Raw genomic sequence first — 27,204 nt, 5'->3', positions numbered from 1 at the left:
TTAAATTGCTATATAATTTTTATTATTGCTTCTATTATTATTACTATTAGAAGATAAAATTGACACATTTTTATTGATTAGATATGAAATGTAAAAGATTGCAGAGAGTCCAGAAAATAACAACACCAAGGCTTTGAATATAGAATATTGGGTGAATGGTAGTAATACTGACACAAATAATGAAATCAAAAGTAGCAGCAGGTTTGGAGAGGAGACAGACAGGTAACCAGCTTAGTTTGAGATGCCAGTGAGACATAGGGATGAATATGTCCTATTGACAGTTGCAGATGTGAATCTTTATCGAGAGAGAGAGAGAGAGAGAGAGAGAGAGAGAGAGAGAGAGAGAGAGACTAGGGCTATAGATACACACATCTGGGAGTCATCTTCATGGAGAAATTGTTGAAGCTATATGTATATCAGGGGAGAACTTAAAGCCTGGAAACAAGTGAGATTGTCAAGGTACAGGGTGTGGAGAGAGAAGAAAATAAGAATTAAAACATTTGAGAATACTCACTTCAAGGGGTCAGAAAGAATAGTAGACCAACATGCTCTTTCACCCACTTCCCAATTTTGCTAAGGTCCTCAAGCATGTCCAGACTTCTCAATTTAGAAACCACACGACAAAAGCTCTAATCTGTTTTTACAGAGATTTGATCCTTGACCTGAATTTTGTTTTTCAAAATATTCTTTCTCTTTTAAAGATTTTTTTATTATATTCCTCCCTGTTCAAGATATCAATGAGATAGGTAGCTACACTAAATATAAGTTAATGGGAGAGAAGGGAAGGAAGAAAAGAGAGGAATAGTTAACCACTAGAATTATTAAAATAGCTTATCTAGCTCAATAGACATGTCTGGCAAACCTGACCTGCAGGAAATTTAACTCTGTCCATTAAAGTAATTGCAAATTTTACTGAATGAGACTCCAAAAGTCACTATGTGTTTTGAAGACTGTTTGCCACATGGATGAAGAAATCATTTCTGAAAAGAGAGTAGCTGGTGTTGTTAAAAAAGGATAGGCTTATCCAGACTTATCCTTCTACTCAAGCTTTCAACATGGACCATTAGGATAACAACTGAGGATTAAAGGCTCTGTATTCAATCAAGTTCATTGGGTGTTGGCCATCTTATTGACAGCAGCATGCATGAAGGCAGGCATAAAAGGAAGCACACTAATAGTAATAATCGTAATTTCTGGTTGGTTTCTGTCTTTTTTAAAAGACTCTGGCAGAGAATGTGCATTGCAGGAATGACATTCATAATGGGATCCTGTCACTGGGAGAGATCTCACACTTGGTAATAGCTATACAGGAAGGAAGGAACATCATCTGGAGGTCAGGAAAGCCACGTTTTGTTTTTCCCCCACCTTTAGCCAGACCAAAGACCTGCTCCAAGGCAGCCAGGTTCCTGGTGAGTTAGGTGCCTCTTTGATATGATCAGCAACTCTAGGAAGGCTTTCCTGGACCCCAAATAGTTCCCCAACAAACCAACCATTGGTACCTAAAATTCTGTCATATGGGAATGATTTCAAGGATTCAGAGTTCAACCCATCCTAACTCAAATTATTTCCCCCATCTGCTTTCCAGGTACTTAGAGCACTTCACCTGGAGACAGTGGATCTTCCAAGTGATAGCTCTTCTGATACTTGAAGACAAGTATCATATCCCTTCTCTGGGTTAAAAAAAAAAAGACATACCAGTTTTTTCAACTAATTCTCATGACATGTACTCCATATGGTATGGATGAGGATGATATATCATTGTGGCTGACCTCCAAAATAGTACTTAATAATCATTTACTTGATTTTAAATTTGTTCTATCAAAATCCTAGAATTCTATGGTTTTGAGGAACATTAAGTTATAGCTGTTCCAACCTCATCATTTTAAAAATGAGGAAACTGAAGCCCAGAGATTAGAAGTTATTTGCTCAAGTTCACCCAACTTGAAAGTGGAAGAACCAAGACTGGGACCCAGGTTTCTTGGTTCCCCAATCTTCTCGTACTTCAATTATATCACCCCAATTCTTTCTAGAAGGCATGAAAACATGGTCTCTGAGAAATGCTATTACATCGTCACAGATTAGTTTAGCACTTTCCTGGGAGAGCAGCTCTAGAGTCTATCTCTTTCCTCTATAGAATAAAGTGTGAATTCCATTTGACACTTAAAGTCCCTCACAATCTGGCTCCAGTCTACATTTCTAGATTTTAGGTATATTACTCTTATTTATGTACTCTCTGGACAAAATGACTTGTCTGCTATTAAATGTATTTTTCATTCTGTTGGATAAGGGTGCAGATTAAGTTTGAAGTGGCAAGGCAGCCAGAAAGAACATGTCAGGGAGTTAACATATGTGTAATGACTGGATAATGGAATATGAAATATGATAGAATACTATTAAAAGGGATCATTTCTGAGAATTCTGTGAAAACTTTTATGAATTGATGCAAAATGAAATAAGCAGAATCAAGAGAATGACAATAACTTTTTTAAAACAATTTTTGAAAGACTTAGGAATTGATCAACCCCATGATCAAATACAGTTCCAGAGGACTTATAATGAAATGGCCATTGTTTAAATTGTTTTTGCTTTATCAAATAAGTTTGTGATGAGTTTGTTTTTCTTTCTCAATGGAAGAATAGGAGAGGCGGGAGGGAAAGAATTCAGAGCTGAAAATAAAATGGGTTTTTGAAAATAAGTGAAACATTCCTGGAGAAACTGGCATGGTAGAATGACCCATATAAGTGAGGGGCCTTTACCAATTAGGATCTCAAGGGTCACAAGAGTGGACTAGATGTGAAAGGATAAAATCCTTAGGGGTATGGTTTCTGGTCCTGGAAGCTAAGTGATTATTGAAAAAATAGTTTGGGTTTTTTTTCACATAAGAGAAAGTTTTAATGAGGGACAAGAAAAAAGAAATGGAAGAAGGACAAATGGGGTTCAATTTTACCTTGGATCAAATAAGAGCACTGGATATTTAGTGAGGACAGCAAATTCATAGGAAGCAAGAATGCGAGTATATTACAAAGAAGTAGGCAAGCACCTGAGACAAATTTCAGCTACTTCCTACATTGTATTGTCAGAGTGCCAGACTATGATGAGGGCTGTGTGATGGAGAAGGTCAGAGTAAATGTATGGGTGGATCTTAACCACATTTGGTGGGCCGGATGATGCTTTTCTTAAAATGTCTAAATATGGTCATGTTGTTGTTGTTTCAAACAGACCATAACATTTGTAGAACCTGAGAAGGAAAGCCAGTGATAAGATGTTCCAGTTCATGGTAGGCTAACCAGGGTTGAGTAACATCAGTTCTCATGACTTATGTTTGGATAGGCACTTATGTGTTTACATAGTGCTTAAAGGTTTATAAAGCATTTTCTTTATAACATCCCATGGAGACAAGTAGTGCAAGTATAAATATCTTTTTTTTAGAGATGAAGAACTGAAGCCCAGAGAGGTGAAATTATTTCAATACAGTCATACAATTCAAGCGTGTGACTAGAAGTAGAGTTGGGATTTCAACTTTCAGGTCTCCTGACTTCAGGTTCAGTGGTCATTCCATTATACCATAACAGGCTAATTCTAAAGTGCAGTAATTCATCGATGGGGCAATAGCAGTGAGCAAACAGATACCAAAGAAGGATGTTGAAATGAGCAAGAAAATCTCAATTCCTCTCACATTGAACTTCAAAAATTCCATTTGCCCCCTCATTTCAAATACACATACACCTAATTGAATAGTTGGCAGTCATCAAAATTAGAGCAGAAGGGAGAAATCTCTTTGGATCACTAAAAAAATACCCAAACTCTTTTAGCATGTATGCCCCTTGGAGTTTGGGGTGAACACATGACATTTTGTTTTTCCCAGTAGCAATCATCATCATCATCATCATCATCATCATCATCATCATCATCATCAAGACCTTTGTCCTGGCTTCATCAATTCTCTGATCTATCCCTATTAACCAGTCTTTTTATCTTCCCCTTCCAAACCCATTCCTATTTCAAGTCCCTCTATTTCTCTTTTACTGTTCTTCCAGTTTCATAACTCTAGATTCATCTTCAACTCTTTCCTCTTCTTCAGCTCCATTCCTTGATTCTGCCTTCACAATATCTCTTGCATCTCTCCACTCACATGACTACAACTCTAGTCCAAACCTCTAACACTTATTCTATTACAATAGAACCACAATTGATTTCTCTGCTTCCATTGTCTCTTCTCTCCAATTTATCTTCCACAAAATTTCTAAAGTAATCTGCTTAAAGCACAGGTCTGACCTTGCCACTCTCCTTACTTGAGAATCCTCAGTGGCTCCATATTGCCTATGCTGCAGCTAGATAGCACAGTGGATAGACCACTAGCCTTGAATTCAGTAGTACGGGAGTTCAAATTCAGCCTCAGACAATTGACTCTTACTCGTTGTGTGACCTTGGGCAAATTATTTAACCCTGATTGCCTTGAATCCAGGGCCATCTCTGGTCATCCTGATTCATATCTGGCCATTGGACTCCAGATGGCTCTGGAGGAGAATGTGAGGCTGGTGATATAGCATAGCAGCCTCTCACTCAAATGCAATTCATATGCTTGTCATGACATCACCTTCCCTGATGATATGGTTGGTCTTCTTCAAGAATGAAGGACAGACATCATTGCCTTTAGGGGAAAAACACAAATTCCCTTTTCTACTTGACTCCTTCCTACTTTCCAGAACTATTTCACATTGTTTCTATTTACTCACTGTTTTCCAGGTAAAGTGTCCTATTTTCACTATTCCCTCAACTTGTCATTCCATCCTCTGTGCCTAGATCTTTGTAAAAATTGTAATCTCTCTCCTCTCTTCCACCTCTTAGAATTTTTTTTGTTTCCTTCAGGATTCAATTAATGTGACTCCTCCAATGGGAAGCCTTTTCTTATTTTTCACAGTTGAGTTTTATCCCTTCTGAAAATAGATTATATTTCTTTCTGTATACATATTGGATTCTCCTAATAGAATGTAATCTCCTTGAACATAGGGGCTGTTTTCACTTTTATCTTTGTATTCCCTTGACCATGGCAGACATATGATAAATGCCTAGGCATCTAGATAACACAAAGGATGAGAGCTGATCCTAGAGTCAGAGATATCTAAGTTTCTCTGTGTTCAATTCTGACTTCAGACACTAGCATATGGCTTTAAATTTAGCCCCATTTGCCTCAGTTTCCTCATCTATAAAATGAGTTAGAGGAATTGCAAGTCACTCTGGACACAACTGAAATAATTAAACAACAATACAAATAAATGTTTATTGAATTGAATCACATAATTATATCTCCTTGGTTTTTTTTGGCAATTATTGGTGACTGGTCATTTTATTTCCTGACCTTACTTCCTGAGTATTCTTGGGTGAATGACTTTTTTCATCTGCACAATAAGGGAATTAGACTAGATAATCTCTAAGATCTTTTTGAGTACTAACAAACTATGATGTATATGAATACTAATAGCTCTTCTAGATACATCTGTACTGGAAATCTTCAGCAAATCATTATTTACATTAATTTTCCACATGTAATGTTTAGATTACAGTCTTCTTTTCCTTTTAAAATATGCATTCCTTTCAATCTATGTGTTACCTGTCCTTAGCATGCTAAAGTAGAATATTGACTGAGCAACAAAGAAGCTTGAGATACTTATCAGAATCCAAATTCATGTCCCTGGTGACCTGTTCTAAAATCCAACCAATGGCAGGGACAAACCAATTTGGGAAGTATTTTTAAGTTTCTTGGGCTTTTTTTATTTGTTTTTGTGGTGACTTCTTCCTCTTATTCTCTCTAAAAATCTGTGTCCTATGTTATTAGAACAGCAATATCACATAGTTGGAGAGTACTTGACCTGGAGTCAGGAAGACATTCCTGACTTCAAATCGACTCTTCCTAGAGGGATGATGCTGGATAACTCATTTAAGTTCTTCCAGCTTAGTTTTGTCATTTATAAAACTGGAATAATGATAACTTTAACATTTATCTCCTAGTGTTGTTATATAGATCAAATGAGATAATTCATGTAAAGTATTTGAAAAATGTTAAAGTTCTAGGTTAATGTCAGTGACTATTATACTGTGCAAACAAAATCAATTCAATTCACTTAACTTTTAGTGATATCTGCTATGTGTGTGGAACATGATATCAGGCCCTGAGGAGGACAGAAAGATACACAGAAAGATTATAGTCTCTGTTTTTATGGAGTTTATAATCTATTAGAAGTACCATGATGTAATAGAGATTGTAGGACTAAGAATCAGAAAAGTTGAATTTGAATCCTAGTATGTCTCTGAGCAAATCATTTATCCTCAACTTTCTCATCTATAAAATGGGGTGAGGCTCCTTGCATTTTCTTGACTCAGTAGAGAGGAAAAAGCTTTGCTAATCTTAAGAGACTATGGAAATATGGGTTGTTATTAGTGCTAGTAGAAAGATGGGGAAAGGACACATATACAAATTATAAGGTGATAAATATCTAAGTGTCCAAAAGAAGTGCTATTAAAAAATAGAAGAAAAGAAAATAAAGCTGATCTGGTAGAACTGCATGGAGAAGGACCATGCTAGATCCAGGAAAGGGCCTGAATAAAAGACCAAAGGCAGAATAGACCTGAATTGAGTTTAATAGAAAAAAAAATTCATTCAGCTGACATGTGATGGATAGAGAGAGGGAATAGTGGAGATATAGCTCAAAAGAAATTTTGCTGATGAGGAAACTGAGACCCAGAAAGGAGAAAGTGCTTGCTCGGTGTTATAGCTAACTAATGGCAGGGCTAAGATTACATTCAGTTTTCCTCCTTCTTAGGGCATTTTGGAATCATAAGTACTAGGTTTGAGTACAGACTTTATCCGAGGAAGTGAACAAGTAACTTTTCTCTCTAATTTGTAAAATAAAAGGGTTGTCCTAAATGATCTCCAAAGTCCCTTTCAGCTTTCCCATTAGCTAACATAGACCTTAATCTTATTGCCTGCATATTTGTCCAAAAGCAGGCACTTGCTTTGTAAGTTTTCCTGATAATCTTTCAGACTTCTGTTGGACTACCATTCAGGTTCCATTTGACAAATTCCCATTTTGTTCCTTTAGACACAACCTAGTTTCCTGTTTTGTTTATTTTACTTTGTTCTTATGCATTGTGGTGGCAACCTGCTTCTCTAAGAGATAGCAAGATTGTCCTCAGGTTTCTAGTGACTGTTGGTTGTTCAGAGTTTCTCGGCAGAAGGTTCCCCACTTCTTTTTCTGTAAAACAAGACAGAAATATATTCAAGACTGCTGTGAAATGATGTGATCAAATCATATAAGCACAAATGGTATGCATGTGGTAAGTGGTCAACCACAGCTGTGACTTGAAGTCATTTCATTTTTTCTTGACATAGAGAAGACAACTGTATTAAGCTGTAGAAGAAGGAGGAAGGAGAAAACCATAAGCCAGCAAACATTTTTAGGGTGCTTGGGAATTGCCTAATTGAGCAGAAAGTAGATTTACAGGGGAGCATGTGGATAGCCAGGGGTGCTCTCATGTTACCAGGGAAATTGAGTCCTTCCACAAAAAAAAAAAAATAGACTTACCTGTGGGCTTGTGCAAATCCTGCATTGAGAAATTGAATAAAATGGGAGTGGAAGAATGAGATGGAACCAAGAGAAAATGGGGTTTGTTCATTAAAAAATAAGATTTAATTTAAAAAAGTAAAAGAAAACATAATGTATATTTGCTAACCATATCATTTCTTATACTTTGATTCTTTTTAATTATATAAATATTTTATTTATTTTCCATTTACATACAATGGTAGTTTCTACCATTTTTGCAAGGCTTTGAATTTTATAATTTTTTTCTCCCTACCTCCTTCTCCTCCCCTCCCCAGTAGAAGGCAATCTGATAGTCTTTGCATTTATGTCCATGATATGCATAGATCAAAATTGAATGTGTTGAGAGAAGAAACAGATCCAAAAGGAAGAAAGAAAACAGATATAGAAAAATTATGCAGTATATAAGAAAACTTTTGAAATTTGAAGATAATAATCTTTGATCTTCGTTTAAACTCCACAATTTCTTCTCTTGATACAGATGGTATTCTCCATCACAGATCTCCTAAAATTGCCCCTGATCACTGCAGTGTTGGAGTAACAAGTCCATCAAGGTTAATCATCACCCCATGTTGTTGTTAAGGTGTATAATGTTCTTCTGGTTCTGCTCTCCTCACTCAACATCAATTCATGCATGTCTTTCCAGGCTTTTCTGAAATCCCATCCCTCATGATTTCTTAAGGAATAATAGGGTTACTTCATATATACATATGTGTTTGAATTAATACATATATATATATATATATATATATATCACAGTTTGTTCAGCTATTCCCCAATTGATGGGCATCCCCTCAATTTCCAATTCTTTGCTACTACAAGCAGAGCTGCTATGAATATTTTTGTACATGTGGGATTTTTGCCCTTTTTCTAGACCCAAGTGTGAATCAAAGGATAGGCACATTTTTATTGCCCTTTGGGAATAATTCCAAATTGCTCTCCAGAAAGACTGGATGTGTTCACAGCTCCACCAGCAATGCATTAGTATGTCAGATTTCCCACATTCCCTCCAAGATTGGTCATTATCCTTCCTGGTCATATTGACCAATCTGAAAGGTGTGAGGTGGTACCTCAGAGATGTTTTAATTTGCATTTTTTCTAATCAAAAATGATCTAGAACAGTTTTCATGACTATAGATAGCTTTGATTACCTCATCTGAGAATAGCCACTTTGATTCTTTATAATCAAATCTTCTCTGTCATTCCTCCTTTGCAAACATCTTTGGATTTACTTTTTCCTCTCTAGTATGATGACCCAAATCCTTGTCTTGAACTTATTTAACTATGGTTGGATACAAGTATACAAGAGTAATAGCTTCTTAATGGTCTTCTTGCCTATGGTATTTCCCCCCCCACACACACACACACATCTGCACATTGCCAGATTAATCTTTATAAAATATGACTTTCATCTAACATCTAAGGGCCCCCCAAACTGACTCCAGTCTAACTTCTATAGTTTACATTATTTTCCCCATTATTTCCCTGTATATGGTATATAATGAAACTGGACAAATAGCATTTCCTCCATTGTCTTCCCACAGCCTCTTGTCTTCCACATATATTAACAAAGGCCATTACTACATCTCCCAATCTCTGTAATTCAATCAATACCTCCCCTAATCACTACCTTTAAAAATTTTTTTTTTCAAGGTCCTGGGGTCTTCATTCTTTCCCACATTCTCTCAATGAAAAATCTTCTCTTCCACCTCAAATTTTCATAACTTTGAAGGCAATGATTGTGTTTTCTTTCTTAAAAACTACTCCTCCAGGGGCGGCTAGGTGGCACAATGGACAGAGCACTGGCCCTGGAGTCAGGAATACCTGAGTTCAAATCCAGCCTCAGACACCTAATAATTACCTAGCTGTGTGGCATTAGGCAAGCCACTTAACCCCATTGCCTTGCAAAAAATATCTCAAAAAACAAAAAACAAAAAAAAACCCTAATTAAAAAAACTACTCCTCGAGAGTTTAAAAAAAATTTGTTGAACCAAAATTGAATTGAAGGTCACCACCCTGCTCAAATGTCTATGATGGCTCCCTATTGGTAATTGCAAGCCCATACTCATCTGTTTAACCTTCAAGGCCATCTGTCAGGAGATTGAAACACTGAAGTGCTGAATTTCTATGTGCAAGGGAAGATGTCTTCCTCATTCTGCTAATTCAAAGGAGTAGATGAGGAAGAGAGTTGTTTATTACAGGTTGTGGAAGATTTACTCTGCATAACAAAAGATAGGACATATGAAGCCAAAGTGGATGCACAAAGTGCCAAAACACTGTAAAAGTGGCTGTGGCTGTGGTGGATTATTCATTTCAACATGGGAAAAGTAAAGAAGGAGCAAAGATCTGGTGAGGTACAATGGGGTTGGCAAAGTCACTTACCATATGAGATATGGAATTTATCTAGTTATGAGTTGGTACTCCCCTCTGACAAGAGTAGTTACCAATATAGGTGAGCAGTGATGAGAACTATAAAGTATGATTTGGCTGAATTATGACAGAGAGTTGATCATGTCTCCAATTTCTATTTTCAAATGAGAGTGCCTTTGTGGAAAACTGGTTGACCTAATAGTTGCTCCACAAATAATATGGAGGTAGCTCTTTTGGGGTGGGTTGATAATAAAAATAGTTGACATTTTATAGTATTTTAATGGCAAAGTATTTTTCTAACATTAACGCATTTGAGCCTCACAACAATTTCAGTTAGAAGATAGGATCTAGCTATTTCCCTACTTTACAGACTCCCTACTTAGAGATTTCCTACTGGAAGCAAACCAAGAAATTACTCATATTCGTAGCCAGTAAGTATGAGAGGCAAGATTTGAACCAAAGTCTTCCTAATTTCAGGTCCAGTACTTTAATAACCCTTACCTCATAGGAGTTGTAAAATTCAAATGAAATATTTGTGAAGTACTAAGCAATGAAGTACTTCATTGCTTAGTAAACAGTAAATACTTAATAAATTCCTGTTTCCCTCCCACCTCCCCTAATCTCCCCTCTAGGGCAGCTAGATGGTGCAGTGGCCTTGGAACCAAGAGGATGTTTGAATCCAGTCTCAAACACTTGCCACTTACAAGATGTGTGACCTTGGGCAAGTCACTTAACCCTGATTGCCTCCCATCCAGGGTCATCTCCTGTAATCCTGATTCAGATCTGGCCATTGGACTCAGATAGCTCTGGAGGAGAAAGTGAGGTTGGTGACTTAGCACAGCCCCCCCCACTCAGATCCAATTCATGTGCTTATCATGACATCACCTCCCTGATGTTGTGGTCTTCTTCAAAAATGAAGGACATACATTATGATTGTGATTATTATAATAATCTCCTCTCTATCTCTTCTCTTGGGTCCATGCTACTCCTAGAGATAGCATAGACCTAGGGGAAGAGTTATAGCAGTTCTAAATCCTCATTGCTAGAATAATGACTTAACAAGGGAACATAGAAGATAGAAGGGAACAAGCATGTATTAAGTACCTACTATGTACCAGACACTCTCTTAGACACTTTCACAGATTATTATCTCATTTGATCCTGAGGCAATGTCATACTGGATGTACTCTTTATCTTAACCATAACAGTTACTCCATAGAACCTAAGGATCCTGTTTCTATCTATTTTTAAAAACAAACATGAGGACACCTTAGTTTACTGAAGTTTTACTAAAATCATTCCTAGGACATCTTTAATCTGGAAAGGATGACTTTCATGATTGGGAAACTAAGAAGACCTGGCTTTGATTGATTGATATCTTTGATGGATGGAGGAAGGAAGTGTTTCATTTGGAGATTATTAAATCTTTGAGCCAGATTACTACTCCCATGTAGGGAACAGAATGCTGTAACTTCTATCTTAAATTTATAACAAGAAAAAAGATTCTGGCTTGTACCTATTTATGATTTTCAAAAGTTAAGAAACATTTTGGGATGTTAAGAGTGAAGGATTTTTCAATGGGAACATTCTTCTTCCAATAATGTGGAAGATTCACATGATACATTTGTCCAATTAAGTTATAAACTGAAATACCAAAAAAAGAGTATCAAGCAATAAGAAACAAAAAGGACTAGGCGAAGACAACCAAGTCTTGAGCCCCTGTGACCTGGGAACAAGCTAGCAATGGCAAGCCATTGAAGATCCACAATATAGGAAGGTTTGTGCTTTTGCTGGATCCAAGGTTGATTGACTTGTTGATTTTGGTGGTTCCAGGGACCAAGATAGGAAAGGAGCTTTGTCAAGAAGGGAAGGCAGTAGAATTGCTGTAGCCGAATTATATTAGGCTCCAGTGGGCTTATGTGAGTAGCTGAGTCATATGACCCAAAGGCAGATAGCAATATCTGACAAGAATACTGGACCTGAGTAACTTGAAATGGGAACAGAAGTACAGAGGCCGCTTCTGACTCAGACTAGTTATGTGACTCTGGTCAAGTCACATAACTTTTTCATGCCTCATCTGGAGAATGAGAAGGTTAGACTGGATACCTATGAGATATCTCTCAGTTCTAAATCCCTGATTCTATGAGGAAATTCAGACTGTGATAGGCAACAAGAACAATAGAACTAGATTGTCATGGGAGAAATGGTAGAATTTGCAGACTCACTGCTAGGAGGAGGTTGCTGGCATGAAGTAAAAGAAGTGGTTATGAGAGACCAAGTTCTGAAGAAAATTCAGTGGTAGAAGAGGCTGTGTTTATGGTAGGTGTTGCTTGTCAGCGTGAGAGCTATGAGTAGTTAGAGGAAACAGCAAGCATGAGAGAAACCTGCCTTGGATTTTGTTCCCCTGTATGGTCATCCTGGTGTTGGAAGGTGAACTCATGAGTGCACATCTCAAGGAAAGTCTGTGGTTTCTTTGTTAGAACCCTCCAATCATGCAACACAGTCACATGCACAGAGTGCCCCTGGTCACCTTATTCCCCAGTGACACTATCTGCCCAAAACATAACAAGGAGGGCCTCAAAAAAAATACAAGATTAAGATATGTTATCTAAAACAAAATCTGATTTTACAGAGCTATCACTGTTCTGTCAGTGCTGGTAAATAGGCAGTGTAGTGGGGGGTGGAGGGTGGGGACTAGACAGGTCCTTCCTTCCCAGAGTCTGACTCAGATCAAGGTTTAATGCACAGGTACCGAGTTACACAGGCTTTCATTTAACCCTCAATCTACAAACTCACTTTTCTTACTCTTGCCACAATCCCAGTCTCAAACCTTTCTCATTATTGCCCTAATCAAACCAAATGCTTTCCTTAGCAACAGCCTTGACTTTCCATCCAAGCTCCTTTTCCACTCCCAAGCTAGTCTTTCAATCTCCAAAGACTGACACCAGACCTAAGAGAACTTCTGATACCTAAGCAGATTCTTTTTTTTTTTAGTTTTTGCAAGGCAATGAGGTTAAGTAACTTGCTCAAGGTCACACAACTAGGTAGGTTATTAAATGTCTGAGGCCGGATTTAAACTCAGGTCCTCCTGACTCCAGGACAGATGCTCTATCCACTGTGCCACCTAGCCACCCAATCTTTAGTAGACTCTTGTATATCAAACATCTGCTTCCTTCTGCAGCCTTATTGCTGCTCCTCCTTTTCCAATTCCCCTATAGGCAGCATACCCATCTCCTGACACTCTCCTAGTTTATACTAGTATAGAGACCACAGCAGTGATTGCAGTGGTAAGATTAGATTCTGTTTGAATCATGGCTTGCAGATGACCTAGTTTTTAGTTCTTTTTCCCCAAAGGAGAATGATTGGGGTGAAGAGATACAAGACAATCTTCTTTTCCATTGTTACCCAGTTCAGACACTAAATTCTACCTCTACTTGCCCCTGCCATGCTCTTCTCACATCTATAGTTTTGGCTGCAATAGCAATAACAGTTGGCATTAATGGAGTAGTATTTAAGGTTTACTAAGTACTTTACTCATCTCATTTGAATCTTCACAATAGAAATTGGGAGGTAGATACTCCAGCTATTCTTATCCTCATTTTTACAGATGAGGAAATGCAGGACTGAAACCTAGGTCTTCCTGATTCCAAATATATGTATTTATATTATACGTACATACATATGTATTCATAAGTGTGGATGTTTTTAAAAATGTTTTATGCCAATGTACATTTTATATTGTACAATTTTACATAAAATTGGGAAGTTTACAGAGATGAGAAATAAAGGAAATCAAAATGTCAACAAAAACTGAGAGTTAAATAAACATCAGTGATAATAGTTCTAGCAACAAAAGTCAATAACAGAAACAATACCAGTATGGCAAGAGATATCTCTACTAGAAGTTTGCTTCTGGTCATAGCATAAATATTATTAGATAGATGGAACTTTACCTTGAGCTGCTGAGATGGCTGGTCCAAGTAACTGTACTTTGGGGCAATAGGAGTTGCAATTTCAATTGACTAAATACTGTCCCTCTTAGTTTTCCCATCCTGGGCAGCTACTTCACCCAGTGTCCTATTGTTATAGTTCTAATGCCTCCAGCAGTTTCTCCATCCCAGCCCCAATGGGGAGGAAGACTTTGTTTTTGGTGTGATTATATCTATAGTCTGGCTATTTGCTAGCTTGAAGAACTATTTTTATTCTGGGTGAAAACATTTCTAATTAGAACTTTTACTCCATATACTGTCTGTTAATTATCATTTTTAAAAGGAGTTAAATGCAGTAAATTTGACAACAAAGTTCTCATATTATTTTTAGGTTTTTGCAAGGCAAATGGGGTTAAATGGCTTGCCCAAGACCACACAGCTAGGTAATTATTAAGTGTCTGAGGTCAGATTTGAACTCAGGTATTCCTGACTCAGGGCCAGTGCTCTATCCACTGTGCCATCTAGCTGCCCAAAGTTCTCATATTTTAAATGAGGATGTATTTAAGTCATTCTTTTCAGGACTTTGTTTTAGCTACATAAGTGAAGGCAAAAATGATGATAAAGTATCTTACATGATGAGATTATTTTATCTAATATTTTCCCAATCATAAGACATATTTTTCCAGTTTTATTATGAATTTGACAAATATCAACATATAAAATCATTTCCATATATCAAGGAGAGAAAAAGAATTGCACATGAAACTATGAGGATCAATTACATGACTTGGTTTTTTGAAAGTATATAATAAATCTAATGTGGTAATTCCAATCTAATCTGCTTATCTGGGTCTCTGACCTTCCTTCTGCTCTTTTCTTTATTTTTCATCAATGTTTTATTATGTTCATTTAACAAATAACAATAGCCAAATAAAACAGAGCCATTCTCATTCTGTGCCTCCCACACTTTAATCACTTTTTTTTTTGAGAGGAAGGAGGAATGATTCATCATTCCTCTTCTGGAGTTGTTTGTACATTGAATTGATCAAAATTCTTAAATATTTTTTAAGTTCTTTTCCTTTACAATATTGTAGTTATTGCATAAATTGTTTTGGGGGTTCTATTTAACTTATTCTGCATCAGATCACATAAATTTTCTAGATTTTTCTGAATTGTCCATTTCATCTTTTTTATGGGACAATGATGTTCAATGGTATTCATATTTTTAATTTGCTTAGCCACTCTCAAATTAATGGACACCTTTGTTTCCAGTTCATTGTTATAACAAAAAAAAATATTCTTATAGATACATATGGGTCCTTTGGAATTGCTGGGTCAATGGGTATGGATGGTTTAGTGACTTTTGGGATATAGTTCCAAATTGCTTTGTCTAACAGTTCGGCCAATTCAAAACTCCACCAGCACTGTATTAGTGTGTCTGGCTTCCCATAACTTCTCAATTATCATTTTCCTTTTTTTGATAAGACATTCATAGCAAGTAGCCATATCTTTCTCATTATTGTTTGAGAACAGATCTGGAAATGAATTTTATTAATTATCTTTAAAGGGTTTACTATAGGAATTCCACCAGTATTTTGTTTAAAGAAAAATGTTCTCCTACTGAAGAACATTCAAGCACCACTGTTTTCGTTCTTTCATCTATGAAAGTCCCAGTTAGAAGGTTTTTAAAAGTTCTTAAGTCAGGAACTATTTTTAATACTAATATAACCTATGCCTCAGAAGTCATGGGTATGAAACTATCTCCTCATTGATGGAGATCATTGTTCCTTATCTATGGGTTCTCACTCAGAGCAGAGTTATCAAGAGAAGAGGAGAGAGATGTGAGCACCATGAGTGCTTTTCTAGTTTCCAGCTTTGATAGAGAAGATGGACCAGGCTAAAGTTATTTAGTTTCCTAAAGACTCTGGAAAGAAGGTGACATGATAAGAGCTTTCTCCTTCTGCCTCTACTTCCTATGTTTATATATGTATACATGTTCTACACATGCACACATACCTGTATGCCCACACACATGACCACACACATGTATGCATGAACATTTGTGTGCATATATTGCTATAGTGTATATTTTTATGCATATATAAACCCTTAGGTATATTATACCTGTATTGTAGATATGTGTCGCATACATGCATCTGTGTACAGAGTTGTGTGAAATGTATTATTATATATGTACATGCCATACATGTTAGAAATCCCATAGTTTCTAATTAAGTGATAAGCCCATAGTGGATACTTGCTTGTTGACTGACTGACAGTATCTCCCTTTTGTTCCTCCCTAGAAAGTAGAAAAGAAAGTCTGTTTGAATGAATCAATCTTATCTTTCTCTGAATTTCATGAAGATCGCTTGACTAACCTTAGCAGGAACTTGGAGTCTTTATGTCCAGGAAGGATATTATATATTTGCTGTGTTTTTTCTTCTTCTTTTATTTTTCATTCTCTCTTACCCAGTTTTTTAACCCCTCGTGACCAATAGTCTACATTTGTGAGGCTGCTGGTAAATGTTAGGAGTGCCGTTTGTGGTCATGGGGCAGAGCAAAGGTGGCTAACCCATATGGGGATTGAACCCATGACCCTGGCTTCATTAGCCATATGCTTTAACCATATGAGCTAACTAGCCACAGACGCCACTATTAAACACTTAATGAATCCCCATAATGTAGAAGACACATTAGGGCACTGGAACATAATGTTACTGCTATTTTTTTTTTTCCTTTGAGGGGTGTTATATACTTGGAAAATGGAGGAACAATCCTATAAAAAGTGGACTTACGGGCACCATGGCAATAACATTTTCAACAAATCTTAGTAAAATACTCAAGTTTGTGAAACTGATAGAAGTTGTAATTTTGAATTTGCCTTTTAAATGGCATAGTGATATGAAGGTCTAAGGGGAAAAATAAGCTTTCACTGAATGGGATTTCAGGAATGGAGATTTTTGTTGTTTATACTCACATGTCAAAAATAGGAAAAGGAATAAGAAAATTAGTATTACCATATATTGTCTCTTTTTAATTCAGAATCTCATTAATTTAAATTGTTTTTTATTGGTGAGCTTGTTTTCCAAATAAGCAGATCTTCTTAGCAGCTGCTGCAGCAGGAAATGTCATTTTTCTTTCTAGCAGCTTTGGTGTAATAGGAAGAATCTGGGGTTTGAATTTTGGGGATCCCACTTATTACTTGGATGCCCTTTGAATTGTAATTTGTAAAACAAAGGGTTCGACTAGATGACCCCCTTTATCCATTCCAATTCTACGCCAATGATCTTAGGACTCTCTCCCTTTATGAGCAATCTTTAAATGGCATGTTTGGTAGATTTTCCCCCACCCACCCACCATCCATTTTATTCAGACACTTGTTTAAATAAAGGCACAGTTTTTCTACAATTTATCTGGAATAGGCACATCATGAGTTCATTGGCATTATTTATTTATTTGAATTTTCGGCATCCAGTCTGCAATTTTACACAATGATGGCACCCAAGGAGTTGGAGTTTGGACTTTTTCTGAGCTGGATACCTGGCATCCCTCAAGAAAATAAAATTATAGCCTAGGACTGCAGTGTTTCTGTTCCCAGTGTATTTCTATCAAGGGAACAGCAGACACTGTAAGAATCATCAGACTGGTATGGCTTTTTCTCCAAGAACAGAGTATTGTAATCTTTGAAAGGTTTTGTACTGCTTTCACAAAGGCCCTTTAAAAAAAGGCCTTCCAACAGTGATCTATTTAGAAGACAGTGTCTTTGTTTCTCACTAAAACTAGTGAAAGAAAAGAGACTTTACAGGATGTTTAAAACTGACTCCTGATTTATATTCCACCTTCATGTCTTCAGTTTGAAGCTTTGGAAATGCTGTTTTCCGCATGTTTCTGAAGTCAGAGATGGATGAAGACCGAAGATAGTGCAGCACTAGGAGTTAACAAGGTTGTCTCTCTCTTCGCCCTCTCTACCATTTCCCCTCATCCAAACTCTGACTTAACATATGTTTCCTTCTGGGAGGGGGGAGCAGTCCTGTGTGGAGACAGGAAGTCACTCAGTTCCCTCAGTTCCAAGGGACAACACCATATATAGCTTTAATGAAATAGAGTAGGGGCCCCTGCTAACCCCAAATTATAGAGAGGATGAAAGAAACCCACAACCACATGAGGTTAGGCTGTTTTTCCCTGAACTATTGTCTATATAAATCAAGGGTGCCCAAGAGACCAGTATAGAGGTGTACACAGCAAAGGCAGTCTATAACTTATAAACAGAAGAGGGGCTTCATGTGAAGTTCATTTTAAGTCACTTGCTTAAAATTTAGAATTCATTTAAATGTAGAAATAAAATTATACTTGTTGGTTAGCTTTTCAGACCATTCCAAAGAAGGACATTCAACCCATAATGGACTTCAAGTTTATCTTTGATCATTTCATCAATACCTAATACAACAATTCTCTTGTTCTCATATTCCTCCTGAAAAAAAAAAATCAGACTTTGGACTCTGATTGCTAAATTCCCAACCACCTTCAAAGGTCATTGATAACAGGAAGGTACCTAGAATTAGAGATAGCAGATGCTGATGTGATTTTCAAAAAAAGGGAGGTAGAGGAGAAGAGAATGAAATCTAAAAGTTATAACTCAGAGAACTTGATTTTTTTATGCCAGGCAAATCTTAGAACTTATTATTCTAGAAATTTCTAACCCATTTAGAAAAGGAAATGGTGATAATAAACAAAATGGTAGCATCATCTAGGATAGGTCATTAGAAAGTAATTTCATTTCCTTTTTTCACAGGATTGCTAGATATATAGCTTACCTAGATTTTAGTTAATTATTTAGGAAAGTCTCTCATGCTATTATTACAAGGAGTAATTACAAGAATCATGATCCTATATGATAGGGCGTGTACTTGAAATTGGTTGAATAGTCAAATCCAAATGTTGGCTTGAATTGTTCAGTGATACCATGGTGGGAATTTACTCATGGAAACTTTGCTTAATGTTATGTTATTTATTTATTTATTATCTTGTGTTACTTATTTTAAACAGTGAAATGGATAAAGGCATAAAAGGAATGTTAATCACATTTGAATGTGACACAAAGGTGAGAATAAAGCTTACTATGTTCCAAGCAAATGCTTTGTAATCATGATCTCATTTGAGATCAAGAATCTGGAAGGTGGACACTATTATAATCCTCATTTTTATAAGGGTTTTTTTGGCAAGGCAGTGGGGTTAAATTGACTTGCCCAAGGTCACACAGCTAGGTAATTATTTAGTGTATGAGGCCAAATTTGAAGTCAGGTTCTCCTGACACCAGGGTTGGTGCTTTATTCACTGCACCACCTAGCTGCCCCTATTATCCTCATTTTACACATGAGGAAACAGAAGTCATTCAGTTGGAATTAATATATTGAGTAAAAAGAATCAATGGGCACCCTATCCTCCAAAATAGTAATTAAAACAGTCTGCCAAACTGAATAAGATACAATTTAATAGGTATAAATGATGGAGGAGGTATTAATAAGTAAATTTGGGGGCTCAAAAAAATTCATCTTTAGAAACCCAAGGGGAGAGAGGCATGGCTAGATGAACATCTGAGGATTTTAACTAATGACAAGCTTGTCTTGAATTAATAGAGTGATTGAAAAACCCAAAAGCTAATTCAGTAATGGGCTATATTAAGAGAAGCATCATGTCTAGAGTCAGGGCTGAAATATTCAAACTTGGTCAGAGAACATTTGGATTATTAATATCAGTTTGTTTAATATAAACATTAATCAGCTGGAGTATGTCCAGATGAAGATGATTAGAATGATGAAACATATTGAGATTATTCCTTCTGACAATCAGTTGAAAGAGAAGAGAATAGAAGGTGTCAGAAGGTTAGTGTTATGAGATGGCTATCTGGGTATTTAACAAAATTATCATATATAGGAAGATTACACTTTTTCCTCCTGGATTTCAAGTGCAGAAATGACAGAAATGGTTCAAAGTTAAAGATACAAGGTAAACAAACCTAGCCATTAGTGTAATGCATTGCCATGGAAAGTAATGAGTTCTCTCCTATTGGAGAACATAAAAAAGAGACTGAACAATTACTTGTCAAGTATTCTTGCTCAGGAATGACCAGTATTCTAAATGGTTTTTGGCAGCCATTCCAACTCTTAGTCAGAGGTTTTTCTTGGTCTATCACCATATAGTACATTATTTCAAAAGATAAATATTCTTTGACTTCCAAATCAGGAGACTTGAAATATTTGTGCCCTTTCTCAAAATTAGGATGGGGAGATGTCTCTGGCAGCCAAAGTAACTGGTAACAGCAGCTTAAAGGTAGGGACAGAGGTGTCTGACTAAGAGTGACCAGAACAGATATGTTCAGGCACCAATAACTTATCAAATATATTTATATAAGCTGACATCAATGGAGTAAAACTGAGCTATATCCTTGCTCCCATGATAAAGCAGGATGTTTTCAGCCATCTTATCAAATACCTTCACTGAGGATGAACATGGCCTCAAGGTCACTCAGCTACTGCACTAATGGCAAATTCTTCAACTTGAAAAGGCTACAAGCCAAGATCAAAGTGGAGGGAGTGTTGGAGCATGATCTTCTGTTTGTAGATGATTGTGCATTCAGTGCAGCCTCTGAATCTGAGATGCAACAAAGTATGGGTCAATTCTCTGCTGTTTGTGCTAATATAGGTCTAACAATTAACACCAAGAAAACATCAGCCAGCACTGCACCATCCATATGTGGAACCATCAATTACGGCAAATGGAGTTGTTTTGAGTACTGTGGACAGATTCACTTCCCTTGGCACTGTCCTTTCCAAAAAGGTACTCAATGACTATGAGGTTGACACTTGCATTGCCAGAGCTAGCTCAGCATTTGGAAGACTCCAAAAGAAAGTATGAGAGAGAAGAGGTATTAGACTGATTACTAAAGTCAAGGTCTACAGAGCCATTGTGCTGACCTCATTGCTTTGTCTATGAAACCTGGACAGTCTATAACACCATGTCAAGAAACTCAATCACTTCCATCTAAATTGTCTTAGGAAAATTCTGAAGATCACCTGGCAGGAAAAGATACTCTGGTATCTTCTAAGATCCTTTTCTGAGCTAAAGTGCCTAGCATTCCAACATCATTACAGATAATGCAATTACAATGGGCTGGTCACCTTGTTAGAATACCAGATGTACACTTGCCAAAAAAAAAACCTATTTTAGCCTAATCTCCTTCCATTTTGCCACTATTCTTACTTTTTACCTCTCTGCACACTTCCTATGATCCAACAGCAGTAGTCTTTTTAATGTTCTTTGAATAGATTGTTCCATTTTACCTTTTCAGAGGTTTATCTCCCATGATCTTCTTCTTTGCCTCTTCCTCCTGGCTTCCCTAGCTTCCTTCAAATCTCAACTCAAATCTTACCTTTTATAAGAGACTTTTCCTGCTCCCTTTGTTCCATTTTCCTCTGAGGCTAATTTGAACTATATAAACTGTATAAATCTTGACCTCACAGGGCAAGGGATCACAAGGGGATCAGAAGAAACGATACCAGGTTACCCTGAAGGTCTCTCTTAAGAATTTTAGAAATGATTGTACAACATGGGAGACACTGGCACAGGACTGCCCAGCATGGTGTCTCCTCATCAGTAAGGGTGCTGCACTCTATGAGGAAGGTAGAATTGAGACAGTTCAAAGAAAATGTGACATTCATAAGTTTAGAGCCCCCACCCTACTTGGTCACATGGACTATTTGTGCCCAACCTGTGGTAGAGCATTTCAAGCTCATATTGGGCTAATCAGTCACTGTTGGATACACTGAAATTTGTCTCAGACATAGTGATGTCATTTTGGTCTTCTTTGATAACCAAGTACAAGAACCAACCATAAGCTGACAATTCTCTCCTTTTCAGTCAGAGAAAGCAATTCTGTTAGTCATTCCCAGGGTACTGTGAAATAGTGAACTTAGATTAGTCCCTCCTTTGGAAGGAAAGTGGGGGAGGTATAAGAATCAAGGCCCTAGATTCAAATCTTGACTGTCACTTAGTAAACTAGGTGATCTTCGGTAAGTGATCTAGCTCTCATTCCTTCATTCCTGGATTAGTGCAGTAGCCTGCTGGTTGATTTTCCTACTTTGTTTCTTGCAGCTCCAGTCTGCTTCTACTCAGCTAGTAAAGAGATTTTCCTAAAGATCTTTCTTACAAGGTCTAAAAGCATGCTTCTTCCACAATTTTCTTGATTCCAGTGCTCCCTATGACAAGCTCAAATACAACATTCTCTGACTTTAAAACACTCTTCAGACTAATCTCCTCCTATTTTGCCACTATTCTTACTTTTTACCTCTCTGCACACTTCCTATGATCCAACAGCAGTGGCCTTTCTAATGTTCCTTGAATAGAATGCTCCATTTCAAAGGTTTATCTCCCATGATCTCCTTCTTTGCCTCTTCCTCCTGGCTTCCCTAGCTTCCTTCAAATCTCAACTCAAATCTTGCCTTTAATAAGAGACTTTTCCTGCTCCCTTTGTTCCACTTTCCTCTGAGGTCAATTTGAACTGTATGAATCTTATATGTCAGAGTTTAAAGATTTCCAATGCTTTATGACCCTATTTCATGTTTTCTTGGCACCTATAATCAGTTAGTGTATGTTAAGAACTGCAGATTTTAAGGCTATAAAAAAATCCTGTTTGCCTCAGTTTCCTCATCTGTAAAATGGGCTGGAGAAGGAAATAGCAAATCATTCCAAGCATCTTTGCCAAGAAAACTTTGAATGGGGTCACAAAGAGTCAGAAACAACTAATCAACTTAAAAAACCCCCAAAGAATACTGATTTGGGGATTAGGAGAGACCTAGATTCAAAGTCTAGTTTTAGCAAGTAAGAAATCCTTAAATTCTGATCTAATGGTTAGAACTGATCAGTAGTGATTCCAATAGTAGAATGTATTAGCAACTGGAAAGTCTGGGAAGGAAATAGAGAAAGTGTTTACCTACAAAACAACTTGACCACAGCTCATAGGGACCTAGATTTTTCCCTTTCCCCTTCATTATTAATGCTTATGGGTATTTTTGACATTTTATAAATAAACATCACCCAGGTCCTACTCTGATGCCTCATCATGACCTGAGGGTGACCCTATGTACTCAAAAAGTATGTCCATAGACCACAAACTTTAGCAGACTTTACCAAGCTGGAAAGGGATGGTGTACAGGTCCATGGACAGACCACATGCCTGATGTTTAGGTTAGCTAAGTTCAGAGGGGTTTATCACTGGAGTGGTCAAAAGAGGATGAACCTTTGACCACAGGAACTCTCAAAAACTCCCTACTAAATTTAAGAGGAGTTATCATCTGTGTAAGGGTAGGGAATGTCCACATCAATTTGCTTGGTATATAGGAGAGCTTAACAATGCCTATTTACTGATTGACAAATAATACACTAAAGTATTGAATTGTTGAAATATGTATTTTTAAAAATGGTGCCCTTCTCTCCTCCCTCCCTCTCCATTTCCTTGTGTCTTTCTCTGTCTCTGTGTCTCTCTCAGTCTCTGTGTCTTTGTCTATGTCTCCGTGTCTGTGTCTGTGTCTGTGTCTGTCACCCTGTCTCCCTCCTCATCTCTCTCTCTCTCTCTCTCTCTCTCTCTCTCTCTCTCTCTCTCTCTCTCTCTCTCTCTCTCTCTCTCCAGATTTCCAGGTTTTAGTGTGTTAAAAGATTTATAGGGTTTAGGGCTAAGAGGAACCTTAGTGGTTAATCAGCCAGACAAAGCATAGATATTTATTGAAGGTTTTCTATATGGTAAGCATCATGCTATAATTTGTGGTTATAAACACAAAGGGTGAAATGATTTTAATTCTTCCATTCTGCTAGATAGAGTTATAGTTATAGGCAGAATACATTTTAAAAGAACAAACACAATGTAATTGAATACAAGGTAATTAAGGAAGTTGGCACTACTGGGGAGAACAGCTAAGTTTTCATAAAGATGGTAGTTCTTGAGTTGTGATCCTTTATAGTCCCTATCCTCAAGGAGTCTACATTCTACTTGAACAGAGAGGATCCATTCCCTAATCCAGGACTTCTCCTGCTGAACCACACTGTCTTTTCCAAGGTGAATCACGTATAGTAAGTGAATAAATAGATTCAGCCTTTACTTCATGGCCAACTGAAAAAAGGCAACAAGATCAAACAAGGGAATTTAGATCAGATGAATTCTCTTCTCTCAAGATGAAGTAGTGCTTTTCCCCTTTTTCTTTTTTTCTTTTTCCTTCTCTCCTCCTTCTTCCCCTCCCCATCAGAAGGAAGCTGATTGCATTCATTAGGGCAGACAGCACAGTATGTAGTCTTCTTCCCTTGACTGGCTCTTTCTCAGCTGCCTGCAGTTAGGGTGCTTCATGTGGTAGCTTTTATTAAATGCTTGTTTCAAGAATGACATCAGTAGTCAATCAGATAAAGCGAGGCCATGAAAAATAATTACCTGCCAGAGAGAAAAAGCATACACTAGTGAATTGTGCACACATGTGCTCTCTCTCTCTCTCTCTCTCTCTCTCTCTCTCTCTCTCTCTCTCTCTCTCTCTCTCTCTCTCCCGTTCTCGCTCTCTCTCATACACACACACACACACACACACACACACACACACACACACCCCTAAACACACATTTAAGCCTCTTTTTCCATGCCAGTGAAGGAAATTAAATACACTTGTTGAATAGAAAACCCAGTCATGAATCCTTTCATTCCAATTACCAAACTAACAGACAGAGCCTAGAAGCAGTGACTCAATGTCATAGCATCTTTCAAAAGAGAACTGGTATTGGCTTCCTAGACATGTTTTTCTCCTGAAATGGTCATGGAGAGAACACCGGATTGTGCCATCAAAGTTAAGTTCCTTGGGGATGCGACCAGCTGAAAAGAACAAAGCAGCCCTTTCCAGCTTTTTGATTCAATCTGCTACAGTTCAGGACTGCACGCTAATAAAAGATGGCATTGCCAACTGAAGAAAGGTTTGTTTTTCCAGAGGCCAAAGGAAATCTAGTCAATGGGAGTAAAAAGAAAAAAAAAGACAAAGAAAAAACCACCACCAACAACAAAAATCTAACCCTCCGACGTCCCCCCTCCCAAAAAAAAAAAACCTGACAAATTTGACTTGTCAGATGCAAGTTCAACTTGTGGACAATTCACTAAAGACTGATAATCTCCATAGCAACAGCTACATCACATGATTTACACATAAGCACTTTCTCCAAGAGAGAGCAGCTTTCCTCATAATCATTTTCTGGCAAATTCCACAGTGTTTGGAGGAATTAGACAGGAGCCCAATTATGACCTTAGCTAAGTAGTTTGCCAACAATTAAAAAACAATTTAATGACTCCCCCCCACACATTTTAATACTTGTATTTTTTCATCAAAAAAAGAAAATCCTCTCAGATACATCCCTCCAATTGGAGATCAGGAGTGCTACTATTAAAAAGATTCTCAAGAATGAGTTACAGTATGATATAACTTTGTATGGCCTCCTTCCTTCTGGCTGATGGACTATAACTCGAAGAAGCCTTTCAAACAGTGGCTGTGGCACATTTGTAGATGAGTGAACGATGATCACTCATTAAAAATGTCATCTTCATCTAACCCATCCAAAGGGAGTTTCGCTGAGAATGCTACCCTTCTAATTAATTTTCTAACTTTGAGTCTCTCTGGCCTCTGAAATACAAACTTCTACTCCCATCATTTTACCTATCTGGGCAAAATTCTCTTTCACTGAAGACTTTTGTTCCTTAGGCTAAAAAATTCAATTTCTCCCCCTCCTTGGAGATTCTTTTTCTAACTGGTTTGAACCCTGGAAGTTTGGAGGTTGAATTTCTAAAGGTGGCATACAAAGTTTAGACATTTACCAAGTTCTTAGGGCAAAAAATCCTTCATTTGCCGAAAAGCGTCTGTGCCACAGTCTGAGCGAATGGACAAAGGTTTATTGCCCTCTCTCTGAGCTACACCCAGGTATGTTCAGCAGGCAATGAAATTTATAGCCGCCTTTCAAGAAAAGATAAACACACTTTTGACAACCTGCATATCAGTCCCTGGAAATCTATCCCTGCTGCTCTCGGGCGGGCTTAACCAGAGCTTGGCTGAATTGTTAATACATGATCCTGCACAGGGCAAAGTTAGCTTCATTGTCCCCGGGCTAATGAACATTTTGGTCCAAATACAAAGATTGCAGACATCCTCTTTATGCTGTTCTTTCTCCTCCTCTGAAACAGATAGGAACAGACCAGCTCTTTGTGAATTCCTTCCTTTTAAGAGTGTGTTAATGCTGACTCAGCGACTTGGAGGCTGCTCTAATGAACTGGATTTGTTCTTGCTAACTGACCTGAAAGGTTCTGAAAAATATAATAACTCCAAATCAAGTGGATTTAAAAAGGAAACATACTATTATTATAATCATTGTCCCCTTAGAAACATTTACCAAAAGGAGAGAGAGAGAGAGAGAGAGAGAGAGAGAGAGAGAGAGAGAGAATGAATGAATAAGGGAGTCACATTTTTTACAAGTTTAGATCCTGTTCTCAAAATATTCAATGAAATTGGACTAAAAAAAGCAGTAACTTTGATATTACATCTCAAACCCTGTTTTAGCCCTGATCCCTCTTATATAGCCAATTGTTTTTTTTGTTTTTGTAAGATATCTCTTTGCTAGAAAGAAACCATATTCACTTCTCATATTTTAAATTTGGACTACATAGCACTATAAACTTTTGATGTGTACTGAAGCCAAACAATGGCCAAGGCTTGCCCCAAGCAAAACTATGAAATAAACAGTTTTGTCTTCTGTGTTTTGTTCTTCCTTATGACATATATTTATAATATTCATTACCCCTAGGTACTGTCCTCATCCTCACTTTCCCTCTATACTCCATAATACCATAAAAATTTGTTTTCAGAGAAAGCTTTTGGTTAATTCCTTGATACTAAGCTTAAATGTTTAAACATGAGGAATTAACCTCTAATTTTAGAATTTCGGTTATCATGGAGTAGATAAAAGACATATCCAGGGCATCACAAAAGTCTTAGTGTCATTTAAACCTTAATAGCATATAAAGGATATCCCATCCTAGGAGAACTAGATCTCTATGTAAATACACACACACACACACACACACACACACGTCTAAGATCTCCTAGGACAGATATATACATCCTGGATATCTATCTATCTATTGCCTAGATATATAATTTTATAAAGAGATAGGCTATATCTCATATAGATTTACATATATATGAATATGTATATATGTCCTAGGATATTAATATTTA

The 27,204-nt window shown here is 37.3% G+C and overlaps 1 long non-coding RNA gene across 38 annotated transcripts in view; it reads left to right on the top strand.

Annotated features, from left to right (window-relative positions):
* LOC141504332 (uncharacterized) overlaps positions 1–27,204 on the top strand; it is a 1,263,877-nt gene that overhangs the window by 764,020 nt on the left and 472,653 nt on the right. For 36 of the 38 annotated variants that reach the window (XR_012473290.1, XR_012473291.1, XR_012473318.1 and 33 more), the window contains one exon: positions 17,754–19,001. The exons of 1 other annotated variant lie outside the window; for it this stretch is intronic. This is a non-coding gene — a long non-coding RNA (uncharacterized LOC141504332). The remainder of the gene's footprint in view (positions 1–17,753; positions 19,002–27,204) is intronic. One more of the 38 variants, XR_012473285.1, reaches the window with a different exon arrangement.

The sequence above is a fragment of the Macrotis lagotis genome, chromosome 1, assembly GCF_037893015.1.
Source record: "Macrotis lagotis isolate mMagLag1 chromosome 1, bilby.v1.9.chrom.fasta, whole genome shotgun sequence".
In the NCBI taxonomy this organism is placed as follows: domain Eukaryota; kingdom Metazoa; phylum Chordata; class Mammalia; order Peramelemorphia; family Peramelidae; genus Macrotis; species Macrotis lagotis.
This window is presented reverse-complemented; position numbering and strand designations above follow the sequence as displayed.